The following is a 16,521-nucleotide window of genomic DNA, read 5'->3' as shown; positions in this document are numbered from 1 at the left end:
TGACTGTCACTGTAGAATGACCATTGACTGCCACTGTAGAATGACCATTGACTGTCACTGTAGAATGACTACTGACTGTCACTGTAGAATGACCATTGACTGTCACTGTAGAATGACTATTGACTGTCACTGTAGAATGACCACTGACTGTCACTGTAGAATGACCACTGACTGCCACTGTAGAATGACCATTGACTGCCACTGTAGAATGACCATTGACTATCACTGTAGAATGACCACTGACTGTCACTGTACAATGACCACTGACTGTCACTGTAGAATGACCATTGACTGCCACTGTAGAATGACCATTGACTGTCACTGTAGAATGACCACTGACTGTCACTGTAGAATGACCACTGACTGTCACTGTAGAATGACCACTGACTGTCACTGTACAATGACCACTGACTGTCACTGTAGAATGACCATTGACTGTCACTGTAGAATGACCATTGACTGTCACTGTACAATGACCATTGACTGCCACTGTAGAATGACCATTGACTGTCACTGTAGAATGACCATTGACTGTCACTGTAGAATGACCATTGACTGTCACTGTAGAATGACCATTGACTGTCACTGTAGAATGACCACTGACTGTCACTGTAGAATGACCATTGACTGTCACTGTAGAATGACCATTGACTGTCACTGTAGAATGACCACTGACTGTCACAGTACAATGACCACTGACTAGCACTGTAGAATGACCATTGACTGTCACTGTAGAATGACTACTGACTGTCACTGTAGAATGACCATTGACTGTCACTGTAGAATGACTACTGACTGTCACTGTAGAATGACTACTGACTGTCACTGTAGAATGACCATTGACTGTCACTGTAGAATGACCATTGACTGTCACTGTAGAATGACCATTGACTGTCACTGTAGAATGACTACTGACTGTCACTGTAGAATGACTACTGACTGTCACTGTAGAATGACTACTGACTGTCACTGTAGAATGACCATTGACTGTCACTGTAGAATGACTACTGACTGTCACTGTAGAATGACCATTGACTGTCACTGTAGAATGACCACTGACTGTCACTGTAGAATGACCATTGACTGTCACTGTAGAATGACCACTGACTGTCACTGTAGAATGACTACTGACTGTCACTGTAGAATGACCACTGACTGTCACTGTAGAATGACCACTGACTGTCACTGTAGAATGACCATTGACTGTCACTGTAGAATGACCATTGACTATCACTGTAGAATGACCATTGACTGTCACTGTAGAATGACCATTGACTGTCACTGTATGTCACGAAGTGGTTTGCATGTGAATTTATTATGCGTGTTCTGCCCTTTTGCACTGTCTCTACCCTTTCACACCAAACACTTCAAAAACAGAACTTGGGAGGATGCAGGCTCATTATTTCCTCAACCAAAACAACATACGTCTTCACTTTAAATACATCAATATATACGAACAACTTTTCAACACACAGTTCGCACAATCTTCCAGCTTCACTCAAGGCATGTAAATACATATTATAACAATACTTTCTCAAATATAGATTAACGCACACAAGAAGGTACCAACAGACACTCACGAGTTCGTATCACGGCTCACTGCATGTCGCCAGTTCACTTACTTGTCTCGTTGAATCCTCGTAGAATAATGAATTCAGGTGCCAACTCACAGAGATGCTAACACACACCTTTCGCTGAAGATGCCGACACACAGAGATGCTACCACACACCTTTCGCTGAAGATGCTGACACACACCTTTCACTGAAGATGCCAACACACATCTTCCAGGTTTCTCCCCGAGAAACCTTTCCGCCCGTAGCGGAAACAACCGTCGTCAGCTAAGACCGGTATCGATGAAGACTCCTCTCGTCTAGTCATCTGCGCCGAGGTGGTCCCTTGCTTCCACCGTCGTCTAGCGCTTCTCTCGTGTAAGGTCCCTCCCTTATACGCCATGGAAATCCCTCATGGAAACTCCTAAAGAATTTAACCAAGTCTTAATACAACATTCTCTAAAACCATCTCTTCTTCCAAACATTCATGTACCACTCATACATTCTCGTTCATTCCACGTTCACATTCCGTACAGATTCAATATCCAAACTAACACTTAATCAATGAATAACACTCCCCATACAAAGCATGACCGTCTTAAACATAACATAAATGCGTAGCAATTATGTTCAAGAAATTCCCCATGAAAAACCGTTTAACAATTACATCAAGAATTCTCTCAACGCTTCACACTAAGATTGGGTGCACTTTATACACACTAACCTTTACGCTCCAGCTATGTATTCCAACGTCAATAATATACACCATAGTAAATCATTTACCTTAAGAGACCCGTCTCTTGAAAGAGTACTTGTTCCCAGAACAAGCCTGACACACGCTGAACAACCTTCCCGGTTGGAAATCTCACACGCTGTGACGTTAGTTACCCCTGACCAGCTACATGTCTCAAACACAACTCACATCAAGCTAAAGCGTGGAACACAAGAAACACGTGAATAACGCCAGTCCGGTCAGCTACCATCGCCTGTACAACATTTAGGGAGGTTAAAAACACGACGTGGTTTCACCTCACAAATATGCTACTCACATCTTTGTGACATCCCCCTTCCCGGGGAAAAAAGAAAATTCTTGAGTTTTCTTTTGATCAAAACAAACAGCCTTTTTCCAACATCACTGCTCCTATGGTATGCTCTGATCTGCGAATGATCTGGACAACATGTCTGCCAGAGTGTTCATGTCTCCTGCTATTGGATGAACCTCGTATGCGAACTCCTGCAGTGAAAGACACCACCGCATCACTCGGCTGTTTTTGTACGCTCCTGATGCCAAATATGTCAGTGGCTTTTGGTCTGTTTGCAAAATAAATTTGCGACCCCACAGGTACCGTGACAATTTCGACAATGTCCACACAATGGCCAAACACTCTCGCTCAATAGTGCTGTACCGAGTCTCTCGTTCCAACAGCTTTCTACTGACATATGCAACGGGCTGACACACTCCCTCATGCACTTGCATCAAGACACCGCCTATACCAACATTGCTGGCATCAGTGCAGACAACAAACTGAAGAGCCAAGTCCGGCAAAACTAGCACTGGCGATGAAGAAATGATCTTTTGTAACTCGCACAACGCAGTAGCGCACTCAGCTGTCCAGTTCAAACGTCTACCAGACTTTTTCTTGAGCAAGTCAGAGATCGGCGCTGTCAGTTGACCAAAGTTCGGTACATACCTCCGGTAGTACCCAACCAGACCCAACAGGGAACGAACTTGTTTCTGGGTAGTAGGTGTCGATACTTCCAAAATCTTTTGAACCTTGGATGTCTCCGGTCTCAACCGACCTTTCCCCACCACATGACCTAAAAACTCCAGTTCCTGAAACCCAGCTTCCACTTTTGACGGTCGTACCGTCAGACCCTGCTCATGCAATGTCCTTAGAACCCCTTCAACGTGCACTAAATGTTCCTTCCACGCTTTGCTAGACACCAGTACATCATCAAAAAAATTTAGACCACTGAACCTGTCTAACTCAAGCATTCTCATCATCCTGGCAAACGTTGCCGGTGCAGTCAACAATCCAAATGGCATTCGTTTCCACTGGAAAAGTCCCAGTGGGGTTTGAAACGCTGTCTTCTCTTTGTCATGAGGATTTACTGGAATTTGCCAATAACCTTTCGCAAGGTCTATCTTTGTAAAATAGACCCCCCCTGCCAAACTTGCAAACAGCTCTTCCACATCAGGAATCGGTTCCGCATCAAACACTGTAATGCTGTTCAAACCTCTAAAGTCTAAACACACTCTGGTTGATCCATCCTTCTTTTTCACTAACACGACAGGTGCACAATATGGCGAACTAGAAGGCTCTATGACGTCTAACTCTAGCATCATTCTCACCTCCTGCTCTAGAGTCTGTTTAGATGCAAATGGTAGAGGATATTGCTTTTTCCGTACTGGTTCTTTATCTGTCAGTCTGATGTCATGAACTAAGTTCCCCCTGAAGCATCCTGGGTCTGTTTTGAAAATCTCACCCACCTTTTCAAATACCTGTTCCATCTCACCCTTTTGACTCTCTGTCAACCCAGGATCAAAAACAATGTCCTTGATTGTCTCTTCTTTCCCCCTGGGCAATGTAGGCAACGGCAACGGTTCCTTCTCCTCAGTAGGAGGTAACACTGCAACATTTGCCTCTCCCCACCATTTATTTGGGACAACATCCTGACTGCCCCAGTCAGATCTCAGTGGAATGCTTTCGCGATATCCACTACCTGTCTCTATATCAACAACTTCCGCTGCGCAAGCTGCATACTTGTCAGCGCGTCTTACATACCTTTTCAACATGTTGGCATGGAAAACCTTTACTTTGCCATTCACGTTGATCTTGTAGTCTGTTCGGAAAGCCTCCACAACAGAAAAGGGACCTTTCCACAACATCAACAACTTGTTTGAGCTTGAGGGCAACAACAACAGCACCTCATCACCCACTTGAAACTTGCGATCTTTCGCGTTTTTGTCATGATATGCTTTGTTTTTAACCGCCGTCTTCACAAAGTTTTTGTCCACGACCTCACACACCTCTGACAAGTAGTTTTTCAGATCATACACATATTGGTATAGAGGCTTCTCTTCATCTTTCTCTGTCTGTCCTAACCAAGAACTTGCCAACAAATCCATTGGCCCTCTGGCCCTCCTGCCGAAAAGTAACTCGAATGGAGAAAACCCCGTACTTGCATTTGGCATCTCGCGGCACGCGAACAACAACGCTGGTAAGTACCGATGCCACAATCTTGGCTGGTTACCGATGACTTTCTTAATCATAGGCTTAATAGTACCATGAAATCTCTCCACGACACCATTTGATTGGGCATGATAAGGGGATGTGTGCACTGCTTTGATGGCTAGCAACCTCAAGATTTCCTTCATCATGTCTGACGTGAACTGACTGCCTCTGTCCGACAAAATCTCACTAGGAAATCCCATCCTTGCGAACACTCCTATCAACGCCTCAGCAACTGACACTGTGTCTATGTTCTTCAAGGGAATTGCCTCGGGATATCTAGTGGCAATGTCGATAACCGACAAGATGTATCTGTGTCCTTCCTCTGACGGCGGACTAAGAGGTCCCACCAGATCAATAGCCACCCTTTTGAAAGGTTCTGTAATTCTGGGCATAAAGTCCAGTGGTACGTTCGGAACTCTTCTCTTCGCAACAGAACGTTGGCAAATATCGCAAGAGTGACAATAATCACGCACATCCTTGTATAACCCTTTCCAGAAAAAGTTAGAATGTATCCTATCTATTGTCGTCTGGATGCCCCCATGACCTGCCAACAAACCGTCGTGTGCAATACCTAGAACTTCTTTTCTCAAAGGTACCGGGACCACAATCTGATCAACGATCTTTCCATCTTTCCTTGTCATTCGTCGGTATAACACCCTTTCTTTTTCAATGAATATTGACCCCGGCTGACCCGGAACTGTATGCTCATCCTCTCGTGCCAACCTCCACATCTCTTTCAATGTCTCATCTTTCTTCTGCAACCTTATCAGATCCTCTACATCAACTGACAAATCAGGAGTAATGACATTCTTCAAAGGTACTGGATCTTCCAGTTTCTTCTCGGCTTGTGCCCTTGTCGTAGCACACGCGACCTTCTCAAGTACTAACTCTTCAGTTTCTTCCTTGTGACTTACCTCAGCAGACAATGCAACACCCTGCATATTCCCAAGGAATAAATCTACTCTGGGAACCACACCCTGAAGATTACCTATCACTAGGTCAGCGACTGGGTCTGTGAGCACACAACATTTCAACTTTCCCTGAAAATATGGGGTATCGACAACCACTTCCGCCAATGGGTACTCATCAATCTGTCCACCAAAACCCTTCACTTTTTGGACCTCTCCCTTTATGTACTGGCTTGGTAAGACCAACGACTTCCTTACCCCAGCTACATTAGCTCCTGTGTCTCTCAGTACTGACACCTTCTTTCCATTTACACGACCTTCCGCTAATGGCAACGACCCGACAGCTGCCGAGCTTATCAACACCCCAGCGTCCTGACAATCTGCTACCAATTTTGCGGAATTCGCAACCTTTGTCAAACAGCTTCTAGCGTAATGGCCCAACCGACCACACTTGTAACATATGACCTGATTCTGCTGTTCAGTACTTGTACCTCTAGTACTTCCCTGCTGCCATCCTCTGCCCTGAAATCTGGTATTTCTGCCCATACCACCTTGTCTTCTGCCACTATCACCTTGACCTCGATTGTAAGACTGTCCTGCTCCACGATTCTGATTGAACGCTACATTTCCAGTCCCCAAAGGATTTATTTGCCCCTTTCTGGCCAAACATTTATTCGGATGGGCTGATTTGTAAGTTTCTGCGCTAGCAATCATGTCTTCTGAACTTTTACAATTCCGTTCTCTCAAAAAGACTGCCAAATCAGTGCATACACTGTTAAGAATCTGCTCACACAACACAAAATCAAACAATGCTTCATATGATGTTTCAATATCAGACAAACTCAACCAACGGTTGAACAAATGCTTCATCTTTGTTACGTATGTGCCAAAACTTTCATCAGCCTCTGGCTTCGTACTGCGAAATTTCTCCCGAAATCCCTCTCGAGTGCACTGAAACTTCTTCAATAACTCTTTCTTCAAGTCTTCATACGACAAAGTACCCGTTGAAAACAATGAATGAAACAAAGACAACGCTCCACCCTCCAGATAAGCTGATAAGTACGTAGCCCACTCTGAATCATTCCATTTGTTCGCCTTTGCATGCGTTTCAAATCTGAACAAGAAACTGTCAATGTCATCTTTATCTTCCTTGAACATGGGGAGTTTTGGGTACTGGGGCCTAATGCTGGGTCCTGATCTCCCACCTGCATTTCCACCCGTACTTTGCTGCGCTTCTGCTTTCTTAAACTCCAAATCCATTTTCCTCGCTTCAGTATCTGCCTCTAGCCTCTTTGCATCTAATTCCCTATTTGCCTCAATTTGTAACCTTTTTGTCTCAGCCTCTACTTCTAATCTTTTTGTCTCAGCCTCAGTTTCTAATCTTTTTGTCTCAGCCTCAGTTTCTAATCTTTTTGTCTCAGCCTCAACTTTCTTTGCTTCGGCCTCAACTTCTAATCTTTTTGTCTCAGCCTCAACTGCTACTTTCTTCGCTTCAGCCTCAGCTGCTACTTTCTTTGCTTCAGCCTCAGCTGCTACTTTCTTTGCTTCCCTTTCCTGACTTCTCTCTTCTCTATCCACCTGATCCTGGGCAAACTTAAACAAAGCTTCTGCCTTTAACCCATGCTTCTCTCCCAATGCCATATAATCAGCATATGTGTTACCACCAGTATCACTAGTCTCAGCCATCTTTACAATATCAAAATATCAAAGTAATCTCAAAGTAATACAATGGATCAAGTAACACAAGTTCACAAAATTGTTTTAAGTATCAAAAAGTTGTATCATACACCAGTTTCTCGCAATACTAAACACACACAAAAGAGTATCATAAAATACTAAACTAACAGAAATCTTGTGCCTTTTTAAAAACAATCCTCAAATTGTTTACTACTTAACTATTTACACAACCAGTCTCAAAAATAAACAATAAACTTAATAGAGTCAACAACAAAAAATTTAATTTGGAAAATATCAGATTAAACAATCAATAGCAGCTTCAAACACTTGTCAATCAATGTCAAACTTAAACTAACAACTTTAGAACATCATCAACAACAAAAAATACCAAATAATTAACTAGAAATTTCAAAGTTTCTCAAACCCAAATAACACACTTTAAATGAAGAATTCAATTCCACACACCACTAACCAGCGTCAGATCCTTTAAGGAAAATCAATCGCCAGAGCAAAACCAAAACAAAATTTAAATGTTCACAATAACAAACAAAACAAAATTTACCCAAAATTTGTCCAAGTACAAATGTTTACAAATTACTACTAACCAACAAAAAAAATTAAAAAAAAAAAATAAACAACAAAAAAACTTTCCCCAAACCAACAACTAAATATCAAACAGTAGTATAGGGGAGATAATCACCCTATTACTAATCCAACTACAAATAGGAACAACAATAACAATAATAAACAAAATCACTTTTTAAGCCACACAACTAAAAAAAAACCAGAGTCCAAACAAAAAAAATACAAAATTTCAGAATTTATACACACACAAAAAAATGGCACACCCTATACTATTTTATTTAAAATAAGCCTGCACCTCAACGACAACAATCATACACAACAATCAATCCAAGATAGAATCTAAGAAAAATAGTTTTAAAAAAAAACTTATAGGAAAGGGAGCTAGAATTTAGATAGAAAGATAGATAATAACTACACAGAAAAGGAAGCAAACAGAAACTAAGGCCCTCTCTACGTAAGAACTATACAACTACGTAGACCCCTAGAGCTGGAGAGGGGGTGTCCAATAACATACACATAAACAAACACTACAACACGCAAAGTATCAAAGTATGTATAATTAGCTACCCTAAGGCACTTCTTTCTCAATTTCTCAATTTCTCACTTTTTCGAAAGGGAAGGGAAGCAACTACAACAAAAATCTATCCTTAGAAACAAAAACCTATTTAGGGCTAAATCGGGGTCACCACTGTCACGAAGTGGTTTGCATGTGAATTTATTATGCGTGTTCTGCCCTTTTGCACTGTCTCTACCCTTTCACACCAAACACTTCAAAAACAGAACTTGGGAGGATGCAGGCTCATTATTTCCTCAACCAAAACAACATACGTCTTCACTTTAAATACATCAATATATACGAACAACTTTTCAACACACAGTTCGCACAATCTTCCAGCTTCACTCAAGGCATGTAAATACATATTATAACAATACTTTCTCAAATATAGATTAACGCACACAAGAAGGTACCAACAGACACTCACGAGTTCGTATCACGGCTCACTGCATGTCGCCAGTTCACTTACTTGTCTCGTTGAATCCTCGTAGAATAATGAATTCAGGTGCCAACTCACAGAGATGCTAACACACACCTTTCGCTGAAGATGCCGACACACAGAGATGCTACCACACACCTTTCGCTGAAGATGCTGACACACACCTTTCACTGAAGATGCCAACACACATCTTCCAGGTTTCTCCCCGAGAAACCTTTCCGCCCGTAGCGGAAACAACCGTCGTCAGCTAAGACCGGTATCGATGAAGACTCCTCTCGTCTAGTCATCTGCGCCGAGGTGGTCCCTTGCTTCCACCGTCGTCTAGCGCTTCTCTCGTGTAAGGTCCCTCCCTTATACGCCATGGAAATCCCTCATGGAAACTCCTAAAGAATTTAACCAAGTCTTAATACAACATTCTCTAAAACCATCTCTTCTTCCAAACATTCATGTACCACTCATACATTCTCGTTCATTCCACGTTCACATTCCGTACAGATTCAATATCCAAACTAACACTTAATCAATGAATAACACTCCCCATACAAAGCATGACCGTCTTAAACATAACATAAATGCGTAGCAATTATGTTCAAGAAATTCCCCATGAAAAACCGTTTAACAATTACATCAAGAATTCTCTCAACGCTTCACACTAAGATTGGGTGCACTTTATACACACTAACCTTTACGCTCCAGCTATGTATTCCAACGTCAATAATATACACCATAGTAAATCATTTACCTTAAGAGACCCGTCTCTTGAAAGAGTACTTGTTCCCAGAACAAGCCTGACACACGCTGAACAACCTTCCCGGTTGGAAATCTCACACGCTGTGACGTTAGTTACCCCTGACCAGCTACATGTCTCAAACACAACTCACATCAAGCTAAAGCGTGGAACACAAGAAACACGTGAATAACGCCAGTCCGGTCAGCTACCATCGCCTGTACAACATTTAGGGAGGTTAAAAACACGACGTGGTTTCACCTCACAAATATGCTACTCACATCTTTGTGACACTGTAGAATGACTACTGAATGTCACTGTAGAATGACCATTGACTGTCACTGTAGAATGACCACTGACTGTCACTGTAGAATGACTATTGACTGTCACTGTAGAATGACCACTGACTGTCACTGTAGAATGACCACTGACTGTCACTGTAGAATGACCATTGACTGTCACTGTAGAATGACCATTGACTATCACTGTAGAATGACCATTGACTGTCACTGTAGAATGACCATTGACTGTCACTGTAGAATGACCATTGACTGTCACAGTAGAATGACCACTGACTGTCACTGTAGAATGACCACTGACTGTCACTGTAGAATGACTATTGACTGTCACTGTAGAATGACCATTGACTGTCACTGTAGAATGACTATTGACTGTCACTGTAGAATGACCACTGACTGTCACTGTAGAATGACCATTGACTGTCACTGTAGAATGACTACTGACTGTCACAGTAGAATGACCACTGACTGTCACTGTAGAATGACCACTGACTGTCACTGTAGAATGACTACTGACTGTCACTGTAGAATGACCATTGACTGTCACTGTAGAATGACTATTGACTGTCACAGTAGAATGACCACTGACTGTCACTGTAGAATGACCACTGACTGTCACTGTAGAATGACTACTGACTGTCACTGTAGAATGACCATTGACTGTCACTGTAGAATGACTATTGACTGTCACTGTAGAATGACCACTGACTGTCACTGTAGAATGACCATTGACTGTCACTGTAGAATGACCACTGACTGTCACTGTAGAATGACTATATCAGTGGGTACGGATATATCCGTAGCTGGGAGACAATGAGTTAAGACACCCCAATTTAAGACTCCTTCCTTTTTATATTTAGTCAAGTTTTGACTAAATATTTTAACATCGAGGGGGAATCGAAACGAGGGTCGTGGTGTATGTGCGTGTGTCTGTGTGTCTGTGTGTCTGTGTGTCTGTGTGTGTGTGTGTGTGTGTGTGTGTGTGTGTGTGTGTGTGTGTGTGTGTGTGTGTGTGTAGAGCGATTCAGACTAAACTACTGGACCGATCTTTATGAAATTTGACATGAGAGTTCCTGGGTATGAAATCCCCGAACCTTTTTTTTCATTTTTTTGATAAATGTCTTTGATGACGTCATATCCGGCTTTTCGTGAAAGTTGAGGCGGCACTGTCACGCCCTCATTTTTCAACCAAATTGGTTGAAATTTTTGTCAAGTAATCTTCGACGAAGCCCGGGGTTCGGTATTGCATTTCAGCTTGGTGGCTTAAAAATTAATTAATGACTTTGGTCATTAAAAATCTGAAAATTGTAAAAAAAAATAAAAAATTATAAAACGATCCAAATTTACCTTTATCTTAATCTCCATCATTTGCTGATTCCAAAAACATATAAATATGTTATATTCGGATTAAAAACAAGCTCTGAAAATTAAATATATAAAAATTATTATCAAATTTTTTTCTCGAAATCAATTTAAAAACACTTTCATCTTATTCCTTGTTGGTTCCTGATTCCAAAAATATATAGATATGATATGTTTGGATTAAAAACACGCTCAGAAAGTTAAAACGAAGAGAGGTACAGAAAAGCGTGCTATCCTTCTCAGCGCAACGAAATACCCCGCTCTTCTTGTCAATTCCACGGGCACTGCCTTTGCCACGGGCGGTGGAGTGACGATGCTACGAGTATACGCTCTTGCTGCGTTGCGTTGCGTTCAGTTTCATTCTGTGAGTTCGACAGCTACTTGACTAAATATTGTATTTTCGCCTTACGCGACTTGTTATATTTAGTCAAGTTTTGACTAAATATTTTAACATCGAGGGGGAATCGAAACGAGGGTTGTGGTGTATGTGCGTGTGTCTGTGTGTCTGTGTGTGTGTGTGTGTGTGTGTGTGTGTAGAGCGATTCAGACTAAACTACTGGACCGATCTTTATGAAATTTGACATGAGAGTTCCTGGGTATGAAATCCCCGAACGTTTTTTTCATTTTTTTGATAAATGTCTTTGATGACGTCATATCCGGCTTTTCGTGAAAGTTGAGGCGGCACTGTCACGCCCTCATTTTTCAACTAAATTGGTTGAAATTTTGGTCAGGTAATCTTCGACGAAGCCCGGACTTCGGCATTGCATTTCAGCTTGGTGGCTTAAAAATTAATTAATGACTTTGGTCATTAAAAATCTGAAAATTGTAAAAAAAAATAAAAATTTATAAAACGATCCAAATTTACGTTTATCTTATTCTCCATCATTTGCTGATTCCAAAAACATATAAATATGTTATATTCGGATTAAAAACAAGCTCTGAAAATTAAATATATAAAAATTATTATCAAAATTAATTTGTCCAAATCAATTTAAAAACACTTTCATCTTGTTCCTTGTCGGTTCCTGATTCCAAAAACATATAGATATGATATGTTTGGATTAAAAACACGCTCAGAAAGTTAAAACAAAGAGAGGTACAGAAAAGCGTGCTATCCTTCTTAGCGCAACTACTACCCCGCTCTTCTTGTCAATTTCACTGCCTTTGCCATGAGCGCTGGACTGACGATGCTACGAGTATACGGTCTTGCTGAAAAATGGCATTGCGTTCAGTTTCATTCTGTGAGTTCGACAGCTACTTGACTAAATATTGTATTTTCGCCTTACGCGACTTGTTATATTTAGTCAAGTTTTGACTAACTATATTTAGTCAAGTTTTGACTAAATATGTTAACGTTGTCCGGGGAATCGAAACGAGGGTCGTGGTGTATGTGCGTGTGTGTGTGTGTGTGTGTGTGTGTGTGTGTGTATGTGTGTGTGTGTGTGTGTGTGTGTGTGTGTGTGTGTGTGTGTGTGTAGAGCGATTCAGACTAAACTACTTGACCGATCTTTATGAAATTTGACATGAGAGTTCCTGGGTATGAAATCCCCGAACGTTTTTTTCTTTTTTTGGATAAATGTCTTTGATGACGTCATATCCGGCTTTTCGTGAAAGTTGAGGCGGCACTGTCACGCCCTCATTTTTCAACCAAATTGGTTGAAATTTTGGTCAGGTAATGTTCGACGAAGCCCGGACTTCGGTATTGCATTTCAGCGTGGTGGCTTAAAAATTAATTAATGACTTTGGTCATTAAAAATCTGAAATTGTAAAAAAAAAAAAAAATTATAAAACGATCCAAATTTACGTTTATCTTAATCTCCATCATTTGTTGATTCCAAAAACATATAAATATGTTATATTCGGATTAAAAACAAGCTCTAAAAATTAAATATATAAAAATTATTATCAAAATTAAATTGTCCAAATCAATTTAAAAACACTTTCATCTTATTCCTTGTCGGTTCCTGATTCCAGAAACATATACATATGATATGTTTGGATTAAAAACACGCTCAGAAAGTTAAAACGAAGAGAGGTACAGAAAAGCGTGTTATCCTTCTCAGCGCAAGTACTACCCCGCTCTTCTTGTCAATTTCACTGCCTTTGCCGTGCGCGGTGGACTGACGATGCTACGAGTATACGGTCATGCTGCGTTGCATTGCGTTCAGTTTCATTCTGTGAGTTCGACAGCTACTTGACTAAATATTGTATTTTCGCCTTACGCGAGTTGTTAGACTCCCCGTGGAAGGGTACTCTGATCCTCTGTAAAATCCTGGCCAGATCTGAGGTAATGTATACGGTGGGAATGATGATAAATATATATGTAAAGATAATGTCTTGTGGAAGCCATTTTAAAAAGATATCTGGCGAATTTAACTGTCAAGGCTTCCAAGGTACATATGCTATGCTATGTCATTTAGAAAATGCTCCGTAATACAATACAATACAATACAATAAACTTTATTAATCTCTAAAAGAGAAATTGCATTGCTGAGCTTTTGTGTCCGTAATAAAACATACATGTATACAACATTCAAAAATAAACATTTGTTCTTTGTCATTCATACATTCTTGTGTTCTTATACATTTCTTCAATTCATACATCAATATTTTATCATAATTATGTACATACATTTATTCTCTTTTAACAGTCTGTCTTCAAACGCATCTCAGAGAGGAAGGCTAGAGATTTGTGTTGTGCCATAGGTAAAATCATGTGCTTAGCTATGCTGTGTAATATAATCACCGTGCATAGGATAACGGTTGTTGCCGACAAGCTCTTCTGCGTTGGGGTCCCGATCTGTTCATCGTCTTTTTGTTCGGTTCGCACAATCAGCAATGACATTAGCAGACAAAACCTGTGCACTGTCATAAAATTCCCCAAGGTGACATCAACCATGGTTACAATATGACTGTAAAAATAATGTTTTGCAAGTTCAGTCATTCCACGTTTCGTGTGTGTGTGTGTGTGTGTGTGTGTGTGTGTGTGTGTGTGTGTGTGTGTGTGTGTGTGTGTGTGTGTATGTATCTGTTTATTTTGTGCATGTAATCAGTCTGTTTGTCTGTGTAAAATCTGTGAAACCCTCCTTGTAAGTTCTCCAATTGCTCCAAAATCATCAAAGCTGGTATGCAAGAGTTTGAGTTTATAAACTTCAGTCCGGGATGTTTGTGTTTCTTTGTTTCGTTCATGGGCTGAAACTCCCACGGCTTTTATACGTGTATGACCGTTTTTACCCCGCCATTTAAGCAGCCATACGCCGCTTTCGGGGGAAGCATGCTGGGTATTTTCGTGTTTCTGTAACCCACCGAACTCTAACATGGATTACAGGATCTTTTCCGTGCGCACTTGGTCTTGTGCTTGTGTGTACACACAAAGAGGGATAAGACTCTAGGAGATCTGCACATTAGTTGACCTGGGAGATCGAAAAAATCTCCACCTTAATCCACCAGGCGGCCGCGGCCGGGATTTGAACTCACGACCTTCCGATTAGGAGGCCGATGTCTTTTCCACTAGGCCACTGCGCCCGTCTAGAGATAAACAGTATACCCTCAATGCAGAATATCCCGGACAAAAGTCTCTGAACTCGACTCTTGCATACTGGCCGTAGACACTAAATTTGGCTCCAAATGAATTTCGGCTGAAATGCCCCGTGGCTAATCATACCATGCCGTCTGTCAGTTTAAAGGCACTGTCCTTCCGTGAAAACAGGACTTGGTGTAAAGCCCGCGCCGCTACTAACCACAGCCGAACCAAGCGAACTGGGTTCGGCGAACGTTCGGCGAATGTTACACTGTGCCTTGTTCGGTGTACTAACTAGTGGCGAATGTGGGCGTAATAGAACATTTTGAGTGCTTCAGAATCTGCGTAATGCCTTAATTTTGATAGAGGTACAGATTCTTTGATACTAATTTGCAAATATTACTCAAATAAGTTTGCCATTTCAACTCTTGATCAATGGTAGCCCTCAATATAAATCTATGTTCCCTAACTTGTTCCACTTGAGTTGAACCAACTGACAAATATTCAACCAATGAAAAGTTAGTTCGTCTAAACCTGTTACAGATGACGCGCTGCAAGGTTTGCAGGAGTGAATCGGCGAACTTTGAACGTTACAGCTGCAACCCCAAAATCCCCTGATTTGATGACGTAGTGCAAAGTTCGCCGAACCTAGTTCGGCTTAGTTCGGCTGTAGTTAGTAGCGCTGTCACGAACTGAAAACTCTGCCTGAACAATCCTTCTCATTGTGGTCAATGCGCATGCGCTAACATGGGGAGATTAATCAGGTCGTGAACAACCTAACCCTAACCCTAACCCATACCCTAACCCTAATCCTAACCATAACCCTAACCCATGGTTCGTTCGGTCAAAGGGTCGCATGCGCATTGACCGCAACGAGAAGGATTGTTCAGCAGAGGTTTCAGTTCGTGACAGCGGGCTTAAAGGCAGAGTAAGCCTCCCGTAAACCATCACAGATACGGTCAGGCTTTTACACACAGTACAAACACCCTTTCATTTAAACACTCACCAATTGAGAACATCCTAGGTGCCCTCCGTAAAGAGCGAACAATTTTCAAAGAATTTATTATTGCGTGGTTTATCTTACCCCTGAGCCATCGTGAACCCGTGTGATCCAGTTTTCCCTTTTCACAATGCAGTCGTCATAGTTAGTCATTTGAATGCGACTCGACGTGAGCTTATCTACAATAGCACGTTTTTTTTATGCACGAAACAACGGCTGTGGTTCACAAGAACTCTAGCGATAGCTTTTGACTGTTGAGAGGAACGGCGATTTGCACTGATAAACCGGCCGTCGTCTGCTACGACCCTTGCGTGACCCTGCTTCCGGGCTTTTCTTTTTTTAAACTTTCACAACTTCGAATTGTTCTGATCTTGTCTTGATGAAAAACGAATTCTTTTATGATTAAAGAATGTTTGTGTAACAAGCTGTCAATTTATTATTTAGATTTTAAAAGTTAGGTCTAGCGCAAAAACGAGGCGCCGTTGTTGTTAACGGAACAAGTCTACGAAAATAAATTCTTCGAAAATGTCTCACGCTCGACAGAAAGCAGCCAGGATGTTCCCGTTCGGTGAGCGTTCAAATGGAAGTATGCTTGTACTGTATTTAGACGCTCGGGGAGCTCTGTGATGGTTTACGGGAGGCTTACTGTGCCTTTAAGGGT

General features: G+C 41.5%; 3 long non-coding RNA genes across 3 annotated transcripts in view; 1 reads left to right on the top strand and 2 right to left on the bottom strand.

Annotated features, from left to right (window-relative positions):
* LOC138982765 (uncharacterized) overlaps positions 1-16,521 on the top strand; it is a 265,337-nt gene that overhangs the window by 75,714 nt on the left and 173,102 nt on the right. The gene's annotated exons all lie outside the window — the stretch shown is intronic.
* On the bottom strand, positions 1,381-3,078 carry LOC138982762 (uncharacterized). The gene is made up of 2 exons (XR_011460965.1): positions 2,335-3,078; positions 1,381-1,975 (listed from the first exon to the last, which is right to left on the bottom strand). It is a non-coding gene; the product is annotated as an uncharacterized lncRNA (long non-coding RNA).
* LOC138982763 (uncharacterized) lies at positions 8,741-9,970 on the bottom strand. Its single transcript, XR_011460966.1, has 2 exons — positions 9,695-9,970; positions 8,741-9,335 (listed from the first exon to the last, which is right to left on the bottom strand). It is a non-coding gene; the product is annotated as an uncharacterized lncRNA (long non-coding RNA).

The sequence above is a fragment of the Littorina saxatilis genome, linkage group LG12 (assembly GCF_037325665.1).
Source record: "Littorina saxatilis isolate snail1 linkage group LG12, US_GU_Lsax_2.0, whole genome shotgun sequence".
In the NCBI taxonomy this organism is placed as follows: Eukaryota; Metazoa; Mollusca; class Gastropoda; order Littorinimorpha; family Littorinidae; genus Littorina; species Littorina saxatilis.
This window is presented reverse-complemented; position numbering and strand designations above follow the sequence as displayed.